The sequence below is a fragment of the Bufo bufo genome, chromosome 6 (assembly GCF_905171765.1).
Source record: "Bufo bufo chromosome 6, aBufBuf1.1, whole genome shotgun sequence".
In the NCBI taxonomy this organism is placed as follows: domain Eukaryota; kingdom Metazoa; phylum Chordata; class Amphibia; order Anura; family Bufonidae; genus Bufo; species Bufo bufo.
In genome coordinates, this window is record NC_053394.1 from 281,574,033 (window position 1) to 281,589,939 (window position 15,907).

Consider the following 15,907-nt stretch of genomic DNA (forward strand, 5'->3'; position numbering starts at 1 on the left):
CAGCGCCATCAAAGGTGGGCGATAGGAAAACCTAAGATAATTGTCACGTTAAAGAGCATACAGTGTAACCCCTGCACTATCCGTATAATACAGTATAATCCCTGCACCATGCTGTACAGAATACATTATAATCCCTGCACCATGCTGTATAATATACATTATAATCCCTGCACCATGGTGTGTAATATACATTATAATCCATACACTATGCTTTCTAATCTATATTATAATGCATACACCATGCTGTACAATATACAGTATAATCCCTACACCATGCTGTACAGAATACATTATAATCCCTGCACCATGCTGTGTACTATACATTATAATCCCTGCACCATGCTGTATAATATACATTATAATCCCTGCACCATGCTGTACAATATACAGTATAATCCCTGCACCATGCCGTATAATATACATTATAATCCCTGCACCATCCTGTACAATATACAGTATAATCCCTGCACCATGCTGTACAATATACAGTATAATCCCTGCACCATGCCGTATAATATACATTATAATCCATACACTATGCTTTCTAATCTATATTATAATGCATACACCATGCTGTACAATATACAGTATAATCCCTACACCATGCTGTACAATATACAGTATAATCCCTGCACCATGCCGTATAATATACATTATAATCCCTGCACCATCCTGTATAATATACAGTATAATCCCTGCACCATGCCGTATAATATATATTATAATCCCTGCACCGCTGTACAGTATACATTATAATCCCTGCACCATGCTGTACAATATACATTATAATCCCTGCACCATGCTGTACAATATACATTATAATCCATACACCATACAGTAAAATATACAGTATAATCCCTGCACCGCTGTACAGTATACATTATAATCCCTGCACCATGCTGTACAATATACATTATAATCCATGCACCATACAGTAAAATATACAGTATAATCCATACACCATGCTGCACAATATACATTATAATTCCTGCACCATTCTGTATAATATACAACATAACCCCACAGTGTAGGTGTTATACTGTATATATTATGTATATTGTACTGTACATACTGTATATGATTACGGTTATATTATACTGTACATTATTATGTATATTATACAGCATGGTGCAGGGATTATAATGTATATTATACAGCATGAGGCAGGGATTATAATGTATATTGTATGGCATGGTACAGGGATTATAATGTATAATGTACAGCAAGTGTATGGAGGTTACACCATGCCTGACAATATAACCCCTGTGCCATGCTGTACAATATACAGTATAACCCCTACACAGTGTAGAGGTATACTGTATATTGTGTGGCACAGTGTAGAGGTATACTGTATATTGTGTGGCACAGTGTAGAGGTATACTGTATATTGTGTGGCACAGTGTAGCGGTATACTGTATATTGTGTGGCACAGTGTAGAGGTATACTGTATATTGTGTGGCACAGTGTAGAGGTATACTGTATATTGTGTGGCACAGTGTAGCGGTATACTGTATATTGTGTGGCACAGTGGATGCTATATGTGTATAACATAAACATATTTCATATGAAAACTTACAATTACTTGGCTTGGCCGTTGGGGATCTCGGACGCCACTTCAACACTTTGGCCGGGGGCCAGGTCTCCTCTTTTGCCGCACTGCACTTGTTCTCCTCTTCCAGTAGCAGCAGCGCATGAGAAAGGAGGCGGGGCCAGCTTCGAGCGCCGCACAGGAACGGAGTCCTGACCACGCCCCGTACATAGAAATCAAGGGGCCCTATAGCAAAAAATAGTGGGTTCCCCCAACTAAATATAAAATATTGAGCGCCAGCAGTCAGTTTCTGGTCCCGTTTTGCACGTTGCCACCAGAACCACAGTTTGGTTAAACATCCAAGAAAAGAAGACCAGAGTATCGCAGGGGTAAGTCAAAAATATTAAGTAGCTTTATTCAAAAACGTACATCCATCACATGATGCAATGTTTCAGCATAAAAAACACCTTTGTCAAGCGGTCAAAGGTATTTTTTGCTGGTACCTTTTTGAATAAAGCTGCTTAATATTTTTGACTTACTGTACTGTGGTCTTCTTTTCTTGGATATATATATATATATATATATATATATATATATATCAGTGTGTGTGACACTAGTACAGTCACACACAAAGTGATGTAGACTGCTGCACCAGGCCTTCCAGCCTCTCCTACTTACCGAGGGTGACAAAGTGCTGTCACTGAGGCAGTCACTGGGCCGCGGTCGTCACACTGGGGGAGATTTCCAAACTTTTCTCCTCAAGAACTACAGGCCTCTTGTCCCCTCACTGCAATGGCGCCGGCAGCCGGAGACACACCCCTGCCGCGCCAGAGGTGAGATGTGGTGATGCTGAAGTACAGCTGGCCAATAAGCAGCGACAGCATCAGGGATCTCACTGCTTATTTGTCAGCTGTATCTGACTTACAGGCAGGGAGCCAGTATGAACGGCATTACTATATAAAACTTACTTCTGGCTGCTATGTGGACCCTCTTGTAAGCACCATTACATGAAGTCCGGGCTGCAACGGTGAGCGGGCCTGCACACTCGCGTTTTGTGCGGATCCGTCATGGACGGATTCGTTCAGATAATACAACCGTCTGCATCCGTTCAGAACTGATCCGTTTGTATGATCTTTAACATAGCCAAGATGGATCCGTCTTGAACACCATTGAAAGTCAATGGAGGACGGATCCGTTTTCTATTGTGCAAGATGGTGTCAGTGAACTGTGTGCCAGGACGGATCCGTTTGGCTCAGTTTCATCAGACGGACACCAAAACGTCGCAAGCAGCTGTTGTGGAAATTTTATTAGGATGTGTTTCTTTTTTTTTTTTTTTTCTTCAAAATAGTTACAAAACATTTAAAGCCAATAAACAAATAATAAAAAAAGAACTTACAAACATAGATAATGAATGTTAAAGGATAACTGTCACATTTAGACCCTAATTTAAATTTTCATATATGTAGTTACTAATAACATGATATTCCAGAATCAGTTACTATTAGACTGACATACCCCATATTTAATAAGATTCAGCCCTTAGCAACCAGTCTGCATAAAACTGCAATTTCACTATTCAGTTAAGATGGCCGCCACTGCCCTCACCCTGAGGCTAATCCCGCCTGCCCTCACTAGCCAGTAACAATAGCCCCCCAAAAGTGTCAGTAACCAGAGCCCTCCCCCTAAAGGGTTAATCTCCTGCAGCACAAAGGGGTCCTCTTACCACATGTTGCTTTCATTTATACACTGAGCAGACGGCAGATCTCCCTTCCCTGGTCTGTGCAGCTTCCACTCTGCATTCTCCAGCTCTGCTGAGTGAGGGAGCGTCTGCCAAGCACAGGGACAGGGAGAAGTGCACACAGCCCAGGCACTGTTATCAGCTGCTGGGGAGGACCTGGCTTTAATCATTTACTTACAGTCCCTGGCTGTCAGTAATGTGACCTTGCAGGCTGCGTGCGCCAACAAAAATGTGGAATTAAGGGGTAATTGAATAAACAGTGAAAAGTTGAAATAGGGCCACCAAGGTAATATTAATCACCACAATCCAATACTCCAAAAAAATAATAATACGACAGTTATCCTTTAATACAATCCTAACAAACTGATGGACAGTAACTTTAAATCTAGATCTGTAGATTCTGACTTATTATATTTTATACAAAAATTTGTTTTTGCAAACAGTCGGTTGCTGCTGTGTATAGGGTTCCCACCCCGGGTAGTATATTAGCAAAGATCACAGCAGATTGGGTCAATTTTGGTGTATTTGGAGCATAGCTCCGTTTCCATTGGCACAAACTTTACCCTCTCTTCACCATCATATCCACATCACACTGCGGCACAGTGTCTGAGGAAGGCTTTGCATAGCCGAAAACGTTTACACACGTACTGCCGTATGTTATTATACTTTATTTTTGAAACAAAAAATAAAAAGAGAAACAGAAAGAATATCTTACTTATCTGCTGTGATCTTTGCTAATTTATTATATTTTATCCCATAATCCCACCCAACCCCCTTTTTTTGGCTGCTGTTGCTGGTATCAAGAACCCTGCACGTCCCCGTCCCCCCCCCCCCCCGGCCCGCCCGCCCGCGAGCTCATCCTAGTGCAACCCAATTGTGATACTCCAAAAGAATAGGATGTGTTTCTAATATATTGTGTATTGTCATCATGTCTCTCAGTGTCAGAGTAAACCATTGGAGTGGGTATCTTCCTGTGGATGTCCTGTCCTGTAAATAAACATGCATGAGGATCATAGTAACTTTATCTGGCATTGATCACTCCAGTGGTTATAGGATACATGTGTTTGTTAGCTGGCTATGTAATTCTAAATGATGGTGTCTTGTCTTACTGTGTCATCACTTCCTGTATGTCATCACTTCCTGTATGTCATCACTTCCTGCATCCTTGTTACATGAAGTAAGTGGTCGGGTGATGGGCCGGCCCCTTTTCTATTGTTACACCTTTTGTGAGTAAACAATAAAAGTGAACAGACGGGGCAGGAGGGCGCAGTGCTCAGCAGAACTAAACATGAAAACACCTTTGTCTGACTATGACTGCGGTTGAGATTTTTACCTTTCCTTACACAAAGTCTGATAAGAGCGGATTTCTACTATTAATATTTTTACAACACAGCGTTTTGGTGTCCGTCTCCAAAGCGGAATGGAGGCTGAACTGATGCAAACTGATGCATTCTGAGCGGATCCTTTTCCAATCAGAATGCATTAGAATGCAAACGGATCTGTTTTGGACCGCCTGTGTGAGATCCCTGAACGGATCTCACAAACGGAAAGCCAAAACGCGAGTGTGAAAGTAGCCTTACAGGGAACACTGCTCCCCTTGCACCTCTTTGCAACATTAAAAAATGGCAGCTGATGAATCTGCCATTCACCTAATTAACATAGTTAACCACACCCACTTTACCACCTACTTTTAAAAAATTTGAAGAGCGGAATAAAATCACAGAAAACTGCAAATTTGTGATTTAAATAATGCAGTGCGTAAAATATTTTTGTGGCATAAAAACCAACAATTTTCCCCAATATTACCATTTTCTGAAATGGACTGGATCCCGGCGAAGGGAGAAGGAATGTTTTATAAGGGGTTTTCCAAGATTTTTGAACTGATGATGTATCCTCAGTGGTGGTCCTTTACCAGGGACCCCCACCGGTCAGCTGTTTGAAAAGACATCAGCGTCTGCAGTAGAGCCATAGTCTTCTCGCAGCTTTTCCTAGGTGCAGCTCAGCCCCATTGAAGTGAATGTACAATGTAAGGTGCTGCGCATAGCATACCTCCCAACCGTCCCGGATCCGGCGGGACAGTCCCAAATTTCAGTGGCTGTCCCGCGGTCCCGGTATGTGACATAACTTCAGAAATTGGTTTATACTGTAAAAAAACATTTCCTGAACTCGGGTTCAGTTCCAAGGTACCACTAGGAACCGAACCCGAGTTCAGGAAATGTTTTTTACAGTATAAATCAATTTCTGAAGTCATTATGCGAAGTCTCGCAAGACTTTGCGAAGTAATAACTTCGGCTCATCGGAGCCAATACATTCTAATACTGTACAGAGTGCTCGCTCCATACAGTATTGAAACGAGTTTTATGCGAATCGACTTCGGATGTTTCATCCGAAGTCGATTCGCTCATCCCTAATAACTACTGTGAGGGGGCACATATCTGGCCATAACTACTGTGAAGGGACACATATCAGAGCATAACTACTTTGAGGGGGCATATATCTGGTCATAACTACTTTGAAGGGGACAACATGCTGGCATAACTACTGTGTGGTGGCATAAAGGAGGAATAATTCCTAAGTGGGGGCATTTTGGATACTGGGTGGGATTAGGTGTTTAGTTATTATTTGGGTGGAGTTAGCGGCGTGGCCTAGCGTTGAAAAAATTTGCCACTTCGCGCACGTCGCACGTAATGTCCCTCTTCCTTCTTTTCAAAAGTTGGGAGGTATGGCATAGTGTCCCGTGGGAAGGCTGCTGCACTTCAAGCGCCAGTGCCTTTTCAAAAAGCTGATTGGCGGGGGAGTCCCAGGTGTAAGACCCCCACCATTCAAATACTGACGACCTATCTGGAATTTAAAGTGGTTGTCCAGATTCAGAGCTGAACCCGGACATATCACAGTTTTCACACAGGCAGCCCCCTCTGAGTGGAGCATCACAGCATTTCAGTATCACGCAGGACAAGGTCTTTTTTGTTTACATTTTATTTCCGGTGACGTCACCAGCACTAATGGGCGGGCTTTAGCGAAGCCCTAGCTGGTTTACAGGCTAGGGCAGTGCTAAAGCCCGCCCATTAGTGCCGTGACATGATCGGGCTCACTGCTAGGTGGAAGCCCCCACATAGGTTTTCCATGGAGAGCCCGGTACATCACTGGATCTCCATAAAAATCCCTTGCCCTGCGCGACTACGAGTGTAATTTAGCTACGTCTTTTGGACAAAGAAAGGATTCCATCCCATCAGAGTGAATAATAACAGAGACTGTATCAATGCACATGTTTTTTTTATTTTTTTATGTAGCCTTCATTCTTTACAGAAATAATCACAGCAGATACTGTATTCAGCATAAGATACCACCCGCCATATCATACAGGTTCGCTTGGAATACGGAAACATATTGTGGGTAAACCTGTATCTTATTAGGTCGACATTCACATGGTCACGTGGCCTTAAAGACCACGTGTTTTCAATGGGATGACCAAATGAAAGTCCAGAAAAAACCCTGCCTCAAACATCACCTCATTATCTCACACACTTTCAGTTCTGAGAACATCCAGAAACTTTTATCTATATATGAGCAGGGAATTTGGAGTTAAAAGGGATAGACACTGGTGGCATATCTCGATGATACACCATCAGTACCCAGTCAGTGAGGGTCCCATTCCTGTGATCTCTGCCAATCGCCAGAACAAAGTGGCAGCAATGTTAGGAAAGTGCTGTGCCACTCATAGGGGGAGATTTATCAAAACTGGTGCAAAGGAAACCTGGCTTAGTTGCCCATAGCAACCAATCAGATCCCACCTTTGATTTCTTGGAGCTCCTTTGGAAAATGAAAGGTGGAATCTGATTGGTTGCTATGGGCAACTAAGCCAGTTCTACTTTGCATGCTGGTTGCCTAGGGCAACGTGTCATTTTGTCAGCATGTTTGTGCTAAGCCCCTTATATTCCTGGTTCCCTTCCCTGTCTGGTTCTGGAGGGGTTAACTATCTGGCTGGTGTGGATCTAGGTGTGTCCTGGGTGTGGCCTCATGACTCTTTATATTCTGGTGTTGTGAGTCTGAGGTCAGTTGTCTTCCAGCCTTTGTGAGTGCTGGAGTTATGCTCTAGTCTGGCTTATTCCATCTGCCCTGTGCTTGAGGGCCACCTTGCCCGCTCCGTATGTTGGAACGCACGTCCAAAGCACGCGCTCACTTGGGCGCAAGAAGGGGAAATCACATCTTTCCTGCGCTCCAGTGAGCGTTGATTAGTGGGAGGCTGATTACCGGCAAACCTTATTATTGTGTACAGGGTAAGACTTTTGTTCAGAAACAGTGAAGCTGCATTTACCAGTTCCACCTCTGGGACCTTCTTCTATCTAGAGAACAGGGCCCTTGAAATTAATAAAATTGTGCGGCATATGTGTGCCGTGTTCTCCATTAATTTCCATAGGAGTTCGAAAACAACCATTCGAGCGTGCTCTGTTATTTTCGTAAGTTCTATGGCAGTGAATGGAGAACGTAACATGCAAGCGCGGCCAACTCTCCATTCAGAGCTCTGTTACTTTTGGAACTTGCAGAGTAGTGAACAGCAGTTGGTCGCTCATGCACAGCTGTTCTTTGTTCACTTCAAGGGTCCCGTTCTGGAGATAGGAGCCAGTCCCAGATGGGAATACCCTTTAACCCCTTAAGGACACAGCCTTTTTACACCTTAGGACCAGGCCATTTTTTGAAAATCTGACCAGAGTCCCTTTAAGTGCTGATAACTTTAAAACGGTTTGACTTATCCAGGCCGTTCTGAGATTGTTTTTTCGTCACATATTGTACTTCATGACACTGGTAAAATGGAGTAAAAAAAAAATTTTTTTTTGCACCAAAAAATACCTAATTTAACAAAAATTTGAAAAAAATTAGCAAATTTCAAAGTTTCAGTTTCTATACTTCTGTAATACATAGTAATACCCCCAAAAATTGTGATGACTTTACATTCCCCATATGTCTACTTCATGTTTGAATTGTTTTGGGAATGATATTTTATTTTTTGGGGATGTTATAAGGCTTAGAAGTTTAGAAGCAAATCTTGAAATTTTTCCGAAATTTACAAAAACTCAATTTCTAGGGACCAGTTCAGGTCTCGAGTCACTTTGCGAGGCTTACATTATAGAAACCACCCGAAAATGACCCCATCTAAGAAACTACACCCCTCAAGGTATTCAAAACTGATTTTGCATACGTTGTTAACCCTTTAGGTGTTGCACAAGAGTTATTGGCAAATAGGGAGGAAATTTGAGAATTTCATTTTTTTGTCTAATTTTTCATTTTAACCCATTTTTTCCACTAACAAACCAAGGGTTAACAGCCAAACAAGACTGTATCTTTATTGCCCTGACTCTGCCATTTACAGAAACACCCAATATGTGGCCGTAAACTACTGTACGGCCACACAGCGAGGCGTAGAGTGAAAGGTGCGCCGTTTGGTTTTTGGAAGGCTGATTTTTATAGACTGGTTTATTTACACCATGTCCCATTTGAAGCCCCCTGATGCACCCCTAGAGGAGAAACTCCCTAAAAGTGACCCCATCTAAGAAACTACACCCCTCAAGGTATTCAAAACTGATTTTACATACGTCGTTAACCCTTTAGGTGTTGCACAAGAGTTATTGGCAAATGGCGATGAAATTTGAGAATTTCATTTTTTTGCCTAATTTTCCATTTTAACCCATTTTTTCCACTAACAAAGCAAGGGTTAACAGCCAAACAAGACTGTATCTTTATTGCCCTGACTCTGCTGTTTACAGAAACACCCCATATGTGGCCGTAAACTACTGTACGGGCACACAGCGGGGCGTAGAGTGAAAGGTGCGCCGTTTGGTTTTTGGAGGGCTGATTTTGCTGGACTGTTTTTTTGGCACCATGTCCCATTTGAAGCCCCCCTGATGCACCCCTAGATTATAAACTCCATAAAAGTGACCCCATCTAAGAAACTACACCCCTCAAGGTATTCAAAACTGATTTTACAAACTTTGTTAACCCTTTAGGTGTTGCACAAGATTTAATGGAAAATAGAGATACAATTTCAAAATTTCACTTTTTTGGCAGATTTTCCATTTTAATATTTTTTTTCCAGTTACAAAGCAAGGGTTAACAGCCAAACAAAACTCATTATTTATGGCCCTAATTCTGTAGTTTACAGAAACACCCCATATGTGGTCGTAAACAGCTGTACGGGCACATGGCAGGGCGCAGAAGGAAAGGAACACCATATGGTTTTTGGAAGGCATATTTTGCTGGACTGGTTTTTTTGACACCATGTCCCATTTGAAGCCCCCCTGATGCACCCCTAGAGTAGAAACTCCAAAAAAGTGACCCATTTTAGAAACTACGGGATAGGGTGGCAGTTTTGTTGGTACTAGTTTAGGGTACATATGATTTTTGGTTGCTCTATATTACACTTTTTGTGCGGCAAGGTAACAAGAAATAGCTTTTTTGGCACCGTTTTTTTTTTGTTATTTACAACATTCATCTGACAGGTTAGATCATGTGGTAATTTTATAGAGCAGGTTGTCACGGACGCGGAGATACCTAATATGTATACAATTTTTTTTATTTATGTAAGTTTTACACAATGATTTCATTTTTAAAACCAAAAAAATGTTTTAGTGTCTCCATAGTCTAAGAGCCATAGTTTTTTCAGTTTTTGGGCGATTATCTTAAGTAGGGTCTCATTTTTTGCGGGATGAGATGACGGTTTGATTGGCATCTATTTTGGGGTGCATATGACTTTTTGATTGCTTGCTATTACACTTTTTGTGACGTAAGATGACAAAAAATGGCTTTTTTTACACCGTTTTTATTTTTATTTTTTTACGGTGGTCATCTGAGGGGTTAGATCATGTGATATTTTTATAGAGCCGGGCGATACGGACGCGGCGATACCTAATATGTATACTTTTTTTTTATTTATGTAAGTTTTACACAATGATTTCATTTTTGAAACAAAAAAAATCATGTTTTAGTGTTTCCATAGTCTAAGAGCCATAGTTTTTTCAGTTTTTGGGCGATTATCTTGGGTAGGGTATGATTTTTGCGGGATGAGATGACGGTTTGATTGTTACAATTTTGGCGTACATGCGACTTTTTTGATCACTTTTATTACCTTTTTTGGGAAGTAAGGTGGGCAAAATTTCAATTTCATCATAGTTTTTTATTTTTTATTTTTATGGTGTTCACCGTTCGGGTAAAGTAACATGACCGTTTTATAGATCAGGTCGTTACGGACGCGGCGATACCAAACATGTGTAGGGAATTTTTTTTTTTTCATTTTTTATCAGTGATAAATGTGTTTTTTGATTTTTACTTTTTTTTCACTTTTATTCACTTTTTTTTGACCCAGACCCACTTGGTTCTTGAAGATCCAGTGGGTCTGATGTCTGAATAATACAGTACAGTACAATATATATTGTTCTGTACTGTATTTTACTTACACTGAACAGATCTATGCTTTCAGCACAGATCTGTTCAGCACCATGGACAGCAGGACGCCTGAGAGGCGTCCTGTTGCCATGGGAACCTTCCCCGTCTGCTCAGTACTGCTCAGAACTTCGCAGACGGGGAAGGGTAAGGAGGGGATCTCTCGGGGGGCTCTCTGGGGGCTCTCTCCCTCCCCATCGGGGGGCTGCAAAGGCACAGCAGCCCCCCGATGGGAGAGGGAGGGAGCTCCCTGCGCTGTTAACCTTTTCCATACAGCGGTCCGTACGGACCGCTGTATGGAAAGGGTTAAACGGCTGACATCGCATCGCAGATGTCAGCCGTTTATACCAGGGTGCCAGCAATGTGCTGGCACCCTGGTATCCCCACTAGACACCAACGATTATACAAGGGGAGGCGGGCGGGGGATCGCGATCCCGCCTGCCGCACCGCCCGCCTCCCGCACCGCCCACACCGCCCGCAACCCTCCCCCTGCACCTCCCGCCACCATAAAAATCATTCGGGGGTGCAGGGGGGGCAAAATAAAACTTTTTTTTTGGCATATAAAGTTTCTGATCCCTGCGGTCAGGGACTGCGGGGACCAGAAACTTCAGAAATCGCAGCAAACCGCAGGTCTGAATTGACCTGCGGTTTGCCGCGATCGCCGACATGGGGGGGTCACGGGACCCCCCCGCGCATTTAGCCTAGGTGCCTGCTCAATGATTTGAGCAGGCACCGGGTTCCGATCACTGCCAGCCGCACGGCAGTGATCGAAAATACACAGGGCGTACATGTACGCCCTGTGTCCTTAAGTACCAGGGCACAAGGGCGTACCTGTACGCCCTATGTCCTTAAGAGGTTAAGGTTCCATTCACACGTCCGCAAGTGTAATAGAAATAATAGACTATAAGGCCTCATGCACACAACAGTATTTTTTCACGGTCCGCAAAATGGGGTTCCGTTGTTCCGTGATCCGTTTCAGTTTTTGTTTCCGTGTGTCTTCCTTGATTTTTGGAGGATCACCAGACATGAAAAGTGAAAAAAAAATCTAAGTCAAGTTTGGCTTGAAAATGATAGGAAAAAAACGGATGCGGATGACAATCTTGTGTGCCTCCGTGTTATTTCACGGATCCATTGACTTGAATGGGTCCGCGAACCGTTGTCCATGAAAAAAATAGGACAGGTCATATTTTTTGGACGGACTGGAAACACGGATCACGGACGCGGATGACAAACGGTGCATTTTCTGAGTTTTCAACGGACCCATTGAAAGTCAATGGGTCCGCAGAAAATCACGGAAAACGGAACGATCGTGTGCATGAGGCCTAATAGAAATGCCTTTTCTTGTCCGTGGCTGCGGGACCGCGGAACGGAAGTGCGGACAGCACACAGCACACTGTGTGCTGTCCGCATCTTTTTTGGACCCAATGAAAATGAATGAGTCCGCACCCGTTCCGCAAAATTTCGGAACGGATGCAGACCCATTTTGCGGACGTGTGAATGGACCCTAAGTCTTCTAATGTGTCTGCTTGACTTTCTCCAGAGGACGCACAGTCAGCGCATCCTAGGCTAGAAAAAAGCTGAGTTAGGCCTCTTGCACACGAACGTAAGGGCTCCGTGCCGCAAATTGCAGTTCGCAATGCACGGGCACCGACCGTGGGGCAGGCGCATGTGGATCGCAGACCCATTCACTTGAATGGGGTCCGCGATCCGTCCATTCCGCAAAAAGATAGAACAAGTTCTATCTTTTTGCGGAACGGAAGCACGGAAAGGAACACCACATAAGCACTCAGTAGTGCTTCCGTGGGGTTCCGTATCTCTGGATTTGCGGACCCATTCAAGTGAATGGGTCTGCATCCGGGATGCGGAATGCACACCGCTGGTCACCCGTGTATTGTGGAACCGCCGTATGCGGCCCGCAGCATGGGCATGGAGCCCTTACGTTCGCGTGCAAGAGGCCTTAAAGAGGACCTTTCACTGGTCCTGACATTACAATATTAGTACCTGGCAGTGTAGGGCATGATCATTAGATGTCCGTGTGTCTCCTTCTCCCTGGCTGTGAGCTGGCCAATCGCAGCAGAGAACAAAAAGCTCACCTTAAGCCAGGAAGAACTAAAAGCTCACTTTAAGAGGTATGTGCCTTTATATAATTGTGCCGCAACTGATGCAAGCAAGGAAGAGCTTAAATGAGTTGATACTGATGACTCTTGCTCAGGATAGTGGCCTCTTTCTAGGCCATGTGATTTCACGTTTATCAGTCACATGGCCTAGGTGCAGCTCAGTCCCATTCAAGCAAATGGGGCTGAGCTGCAATACCAAGCACAGCCACTATCCTATGGATGACACTGTGCTTGGTGAGCTGCAAGGAGCCTGTGGTGCTCACCAGAACACCGCTACTTCCTCAAAGAGCTGATCAGCGGAGGGTCCTGGGTGTGGGACCCCCGCCGATCTGATATTGATGACCTATCCCGAGGATAGGTCATCAATATTGAAATCGTGGACAACCCTTTAAGAGCAGCATGTAAAACGGCAGTCTTGCTAAATATTCCTATAAGTCTTTACATATCATTCAGTCTGGGAAATACAGATAGGGAGGCACAAATGATCTTTCCCACAGCTCAAAATAGGGATCTTAATTAGAGATGAGAGTTGGATGAAGTACATAGTAATGTTATAATGATGCACATATAAAGACCTCATAGACTTCAACCGAGATGATTTATCCTGGACACACAGAGCAGCACAGGACATATAAGGGGAACTACTTTGGAGGATGTTTTTGCATAGTTTTGTGTTTTACTGCTTTGGAAATGTGTTCTTTATTGCTGGAGCAGGTAAGTCCGTCAAAGTGGGGGACTAGGATGCAGTATATGGTTGTCATTTATTACAGAGCTGTATTCTCTGCCGTGTGCACAGTATAAAGGGCAACCTGTCAGCAAAGGATGCGGCTGCTCAGGAGACCCTTACTTGCCTTTTATTCAGGACATAATGTCCATCATATAGAACAAACAACTGATAGCTAAGTGACCTGATGTCAGAAAGCAAAGACTTTATTTTCTATTAGAGTAGTAGAGTAATGAAGCACGTATATGATGGTATAAGGTTTGTAGTCACTGTCTTTTAAAGCGGTTGTATGAGAAAAAGTTATTTTTACAAAACAGTGCCACTCTTTTCCATAGGCTGTGGCTGGTATTGCAGCTCCGTCCCATTCAGGTGAAGACTGTGCTATTATAAAGTAGTGTATATATTCAGAATTCTTATAAGGAGCATAAAACCCTCAGTCATTCCAGTAAATTATTTTATAGATGACAGCACAAAGGAAGAAAACTACAAAGGGAAGCTAAGAATATGAGCTAAAGATGTGCAATTAAAGATCACTGCCACCTGCTGGCCACAATAAAATATTCTCCAGGCACTAGATGTTCTAATTTCCAGTATCGACTTCATAAAAAACATTGGGACAGATTTACTAATCCCATAGATAGCAGAAATTTAGACTCAGTCTAAAGATCCACCAGTTTTACCACAGTGTCTCAGGCTAGATGAAAAATTTGGTGCATGATCTGGCCTACGTTTGGCAAGCTATGCACAGTGAATGTTTCTAAAACTAGATGCGCATAAATTGCACCAAAAATGCAGCGAACTGTACCATATGGCACCAAACTTTGAAGCATTTTAAAACTTGCAATCACATTAGTACATGTGGACCATTTCATTTCAATGTTTTTCCACTATGAGAAGTGATCATATACCACTGGGATCTGCTATAACTTCCTAATCGGTGGGTGTCTGACTACCGGGACTGCCTCAGATTAGGCAGAAGGCATTAGAAGACTTAACTGGCATGTCACTATGTCCTTTCTGCCGTGACTCAGACCCCTGCCAATCTGATATTGATAACTTATCCTGAAGATAGTTCATCAATATCTGTAGCTTGGACAACCCTTTTAGCAAGGGTTTGTACATGACTAGGAAAGCATGGCTGCGTTCTTCCAGAAACAGCATCATACTTGTCCATGGGTGGAGTCTATTATTGCAGCTAGGGTCCTTTGATGTAAAAGGGAATAAGTTGAAATACCACATATAACCTGTCCCGTAGGCAGATGTGCCACTGTTTGTGGCACAAGCAGCCATGTTTTTCTAATCCTGTGCAACTTCTTTAAAGCTTTTCTGTGTTCTTACAGCCTAATTTTGTGTCAGAGATGCTGATATTAAGATGAATTTTTCCAAGAACTAATGCTTTTCCTATTTTCCTTATATGTTAGTCACCTACATGGAGATACTGGAGGAGAGAAACATTTTAAAAGAGTTTATGAAAAATTCATTGAAAACCCCAAAAAAGGACCTTGATCTTCAAGTACTAAGCCTGCATCTACGTCCATCAACTAGAATCAAGTCTAAAAGGAATGGTTTGGACAGAGTTGAGAAAAGTTCTCATAGTGGTCAAACCATACTGCCAAGTGGGATGAGAATGGATGATGCGACAACACAAGTTACACCAAAAACAGACCTCAAATTTCTTCCGACCCCTCAGAGTAAGAGACAGCATGAGTTAGAATATGAAAAGCTACTTGAAAAATATTTCAAAACGAAGGGTCAGTCAAAGAAGCGCAACAAGCTCCAAAGGCCTGCTAAGCTCAGAGAGCCAAATTTAATGTTGGGAAAAGAGAAAGATGAGGGATACAGGGAGGTCAAACTTAAGAACCTCAGGTCTAGAAGAACTGACCTTTTCACCAAATCTTGGAGAAAGAAAGAACAAAAAGGAAAAAGACAATCCATGTATTGGAAAGTTAAGCCCACCAATGAGAAATTTCTAAAATTACCAGGTAATTGGAGAGATGTTCGATATCTGCCAATACCACCTATAATTGATGGGAATGTGGTAAGTCAGGAAGCCCCTCTGGTGTATAATCAACTTAGAGAAGAAAACTATTACAACACTCAACAAGTAGAGAAAGATGAAGAGGAAATGCAGAAGCGAGTCATATGGGATGGATTAAGAGAACATGTTGCTCTGGATCAACCTAGTCATAGAAAAAAAAAATCTGAGAATATAGGGAAGGTGACATCCAGTGAACCCAGTTCTACAGAAGATCACCTGAAAGAAACTGAGTCCTCCATAGAGACTATTGCAAATGAAAATTTCAATTATATTCCTGAAGGTACAAAACAGACTTCAGTTGTAGTCCTTCCTACAAGAAATAGAGTAA